Here is a 5,024-nt window from a genome sequence, read left to right on the forward strand (position 1 = left end):
ATGTTTATGAATGTGTCATTTAAAATGTGGAAGTTACAGGCAAAACTGCCTTTGCATCCGTTATAGCGCCACCTATAGACTGATTTGCGACGAATTTGGCACAAAGCCTCTGGATGACCTCGGGAACGAGTGACTTAAGTTTGATGTTGAAAGCATCTACTTTGAGCGAAATATGAAACAGTGTGTGTTTTTTAGCTAGCAAAAAAGATTGTTTGGTTGTAACAAGCGCATTTTTTGGAGTGCCAAAATTCTTTTGATAACTTTTCATCAGACACATCTGGAGATTCTATGTGCAAAGTTTCAGGCAGGTGGCACTTAAAATGTAGGAGGAGTTCGAAAAAGTAGGTTTTGGACATGTGGCAAATTAGCAAAGAGAATGTGCAGCAGAAGTGGGCGGGGCCTGTGTCAGAAAACCCAGCTCTATCCAGGGAACACATGGATATAATGTTTGTGAAAGTGTCATTTAAAATGTGTAAGTTGCAGGCAAAAACACGTTTGCATCCGTTATAGCGCCACCTAGTGGAGTACATATGCAATTTTTGGTACGGAAGATCTGTGTCCTATTCTATATGTACCCTTAAAATTTCAAAGCCCTCAGCATAATAGTTTGGCTGAAATTAATGTTTGTTGTTTATCTTGTAATAAGCCACGCCCACATTGACCAGTCATGACCACCTTCAAGATATGACCTCAGATTTGGCCCTACATCATACCAACCGAATTTCGTAGAAATCGGTGCAGCCGTTCAAGAGACATAAACTTACCATATTTGTAGCGCCCCCTAGTTGTCAAAATTCGGCAAATTCGGCTCATACCCTCACAGTCTTATGCTAACCAATGATCTCAAATTTGGTGTTAATAGCATTTAGTTTGACCGAGATATCCAACATTTTGTATTTTTATAGCTAGCTATAGAAGTTTGTTTGTTAATAATTTGCGCATTTTTTGACCAAATAAAATTCTTTTGATCACTTTAGATCAGGTGTCAGAAGAGTGTAGGTCAGAAGAGTGTATGTGTCAAGTTTCATGCAGATTGGACAAAATCCCAAGGAGAAGTTCGAAAAAGAAGGTTTTCCAGTTTTCGCGATTTTGCGAAAAAAACTTCCTAGGCGCAAGTGGGCGTGGCCTACGGCAAAGTGATTCAGCTCTATTCAGGGAAGCTGGGGATACAAGACTTTTGAATGTGCGACATACAGTGTGGGAGCTATAGGCAAAAACGCATTGGCCTAGGTTATAGCGCCCCCTGCAGGCAGATATACATAGTTTTTTTCTGAGGTACATGCAGGGGTCTGGATCACCCCTCCAAATTATATATATAAATATATATAAAGAATAATAATAAAGAATAAATGCAGCAAAAACAATAGGGTCCTCGCCTTCGGCTTACATTTCCAGTACACAGGTAGGCACCCAACCCACATTATGTATTTTTCCAAAAAGTAGAAGCTGAATACATGCCCAATAGTTTAAGGTCTTCTGACTCTTTAAAAGTTGACATGTTGTCTCTAGCTCAAAGTATGAGGGACAAGAAGAGGTTGAAAGTCGATGAGTTTTGAAGAGGATTTGAAGATTTTCCAATTTACTTCCATTCACACTAATAAGACTGCCACCAAAGCACCACCTATTGGCCGATTTGCACCGAATTTCGCACAAACCCTCATCGGGCCATGGAACACAATTAGCGAAAGTGTTGTGGTAATCCGACTATATTTGCTCAAGATATGAAAGACTGTCTGTTTTGAAAACAATGTGCAGGAATTTGTTGTTTTATATTTTGGGCGTTTTTTGGACAAACAAAATTCTTTTAATAACTTTTTGTCAGGAGGTTCCACAGATGCTTCATGCAAAGTTTGGTGCAAATCAGTCAAATTGCCTAGGAGGAGGTCGAAAAAGTAGGTTTTTCATTGTTCGCAATTTTGCAAATGGAAATTCAATGCAAAAGTGGGCGTGCCTTACATCACACAATTCAGCTGAATTCATAAAGTTTCAAAATGTGCGACATGTTATGTGGGAGTTGTGGGCCAAAACGCTTTTGCATTGAAAATAGTGAAAATAGTCATTTTTGGTGTGTGAGTTACAGGGGCCAGTTTTTACCACCCCTATCAATTTCATTTCCATAAGTGTTATGGTGTTGGCACAGTGCCAAATATTAACTTAGACTGCCACCACAGTGCCACCTAGTGGCAGATCCGTAACTCCTTTTTCAGATATCCTCAGGAGGGCATTGACAATAATTGTTCTAAGTTTCATGTTAATCCAAGCAACCGATGTGGAGATATAAAATACTTCAATTTAAAGAGCGCCACCTTGTGATCATCACCTGACATTTTGCACAGAGCCTCAGGGGCTCATGGGGAAGTAGTAAACTGAGTTTCATGTCATTCAGGAACCTGCTATTTAATAACTTCAGTATTCTTGGGAATATCAAAATTCTTTTAATAACTTTTTTAAGTTAAATTAATTTAGTAATCGATTAATAATTGTTGCCGCTCTATTTACAATATTAAACATGTATTATTTGTTTGTTCATTCACTGTTGCGTAAAAAAATACTCCAATGTAATCAAATTAACTGTCAATTAAATGACTGAAACTTTACAATGGTGTGCATGAATTCATTTCCTCAGTTTAGTCCGTGAGCCAGTAGGGTTGGTCGGTACCACCCGGGGGGAATAATTCTCATAGTGATTTTTAGCAAGGTATACATCTCTAGTGTTAGAAAAAATGTGATAGCCTTGCACTGGTGGTAGCTTTCTGTGTGCTATCACTTGATTTATAACCCCATAGGAAAACTAAAAAAAGAGCTCAAAAAAAGCCTAGCCGAAGTCATATAAATCCATGTAAATTGACAATGCAAGCTCTGAGAGCTACCAAACTTGTCATTCCTGACGGCAGGATATCCCTCTACAAAATAGAAAAAAACAGAATGCAAATATCTCAATGCAAATAGGAGATACAGACTTATAAACACATATCTCAAATAGGCGGAAATGTAAAAGATGGGCATGTAGAATGCTCTCAATTACTTTGCAGTATCTCTGCCATGGATTGTCATAACAACACATATGAGGGCTTGTTGGAAAGGTGTGGTTGTACTGAATCCAGCTATACTAAAACTGTAAAGATAGCTTTCATATTCAGGGAGTCAGTCCACTAAACATTTGAGGTGTCCCAAATGAAAGAAAACAAAACGGTAGCTTTTGACTTCAGTTGTTGAGATCCCTTATGGTATTATTTAACAATTATTGGCCTGTTGTTTATGTTGGAGAAGTCAATAAAAACCCTAAGGCACATGTAATCACATGGATTTTAATAATAAAATTGTGAATCCTAATGTAGAGGGTGCTGTACGTTGTACAATCAGAGTCCAATGTGAAGCCCATCCGAGAGGGGTTTTGGGGTTGAAAGCACTGGGGGAGATCTGTCTGAGAGAACAGAGTGATCCAGGGTGATGTAGTGAGGGACTGGTGGTTCTGAAAAGGGGTTTGGGTCCGGGATGGGGGGACAGTGGAAGGAAGGAGTCCAGAGACAGTGAGGGTGGAGCATTGGAGGGTGAGGAGACAATGGAGTTTCAGTGGAGGAGGCCTGGAAGAAGTAGAGGAGACAGCTGGTTAGAGCAGAACAAAGTGGTAAGGAGGATTAACTCTAACTACAAGTGTACATGATTATATGAAACTATACTCAAAAGCTTGCAACTGACCAACAGTAGTAGGCTTTAGTCTGTGACCAGGGAGAGGGCGGTGAGTCAGGCTGAGCACTCCATGAGGGAATAAAAGTTGAGGTGACCGGAGGACAAGATAATCCTGAGGCAGAGACAGAGACAAGGTAAGGCAGGGCACACCAAAAAGCGAAGCAGGCAAACACTATTATTGTTACTGTACTGTTTACTTCTTTTACATTACCTAATAATCACAACAGTCATTCTAGTACAGTAACAATACAATTTTACAATATTACCTAAATTAACCATTTGTTTACAGTTTTACAGACTATTTTACAGAGTATAAACCATCTCAACTTCTTCACTCAGCTATCCTGTAACTGCATGACCACTGTTTCAGCTGGATTTTGTTTTTGCTTAAGTCCATCATGAATATCACTGCATTACATTTTTTTTATTATTTTCTGTGTATCATCATCTCCTCTACTAGCTAAGATCACCTCTTTGCCTGTATAATTGGCCCTGCTGAAACATGGTAGAACAGTAAAAATCCAGAACATGAACACAACAGAACTTTGAACGTGACACTTTTCACTAATCCTACTCTCAGCTGGTGTGGTGTCTGCTTCCTTTATATAGAGCGGTAGCAGTTAGCTCTAACAGAGACCTCATTTGTAGCCCTGTTTTTACCTGACACTTTAAGACAAAAATACAAACATGTACATTAAATGGGGGACAGTACTATTAAACTGATTAAGGTGATGCAATTCACGCAATTCGTATGGGCGGCCTCAACTTAAAAAGCTGCTGGATAGATCATGAAGAGAACAGCCTGGCATTAGCCCAAGTAGCAACGGTTAGCTAGTATTCGCTACTTACCTTCATAATTACAGAGATACGAGAACACATAAAACTTGAAACCTTTCTAAAGTTTGCTCTGCGGTGTTGTAGTGCACCTCCGGACTAATCTCCGTACGTCATTGACGGTAAATTTAGGTAATTCCAGCAAACAACGCGTGAACTGCAGCGATTCTGCCATCCTGCTGTTTTCTTCCGCTTTCAATCTCGCGGACCGGATGTGGATGGGTGGCCTGATGTCAAACCAAGGCTATTCAAGAGAAGGCTGAGACACGGGGTCAAACATGGGGGGATTGCACATGCGCAGTAAAATCTGGTCTGCATGTCATTTTTACAGCTTATTACTGGACTGTCACTGGTGGCCTGCCTTGTGGGTGAGAATGACAGAGATGCAATTCTGACAACTTCAGGCAGCCGCCGTCCAAAAGTCCAAGCAGACCGCACCAAGCGCACTCCTTGATCGCCTGAGCGGATCCTGCGCTTTTTATCTAGCGCCCCTGCTGTCA

General features: G+C 40.4%; 1 long non-coding RNA gene across 1 annotated transcript; it reads right to left on the bottom strand.

Moving 5' to 3' along the window:
• Window positions 1-3,251: 3,251 nt before the first annotated feature.
• On the bottom strand, window positions 3,252-4,704 carry LOC144462834 (uncharacterized). Its single transcript, XR_013491023.1, has 3 exons — window positions 4,540-4,704; window positions 3,700-3,802; window positions 3,252-3,584 (listed from the first exon to the last, which is right to left on the bottom strand). It is a non-coding gene; the product is annotated as an uncharacterized LOC144462834 (long non-coding RNA).
• Window positions 4,705-5,024: the final 320 nt, after the last annotated feature.

This window comes from Epinephelus lanceolatus, chromosome 4 (genome assembly GCF_041903045.1).
Source record: "Epinephelus lanceolatus isolate andai-2023 chromosome 4, ASM4190304v1, whole genome shotgun sequence".
In the NCBI taxonomy this organism is placed as follows: domain Eukaryota; kingdom Metazoa; phylum Chordata; class Actinopteri; order Perciformes; family Serranidae; genus Epinephelus; species Epinephelus lanceolatus.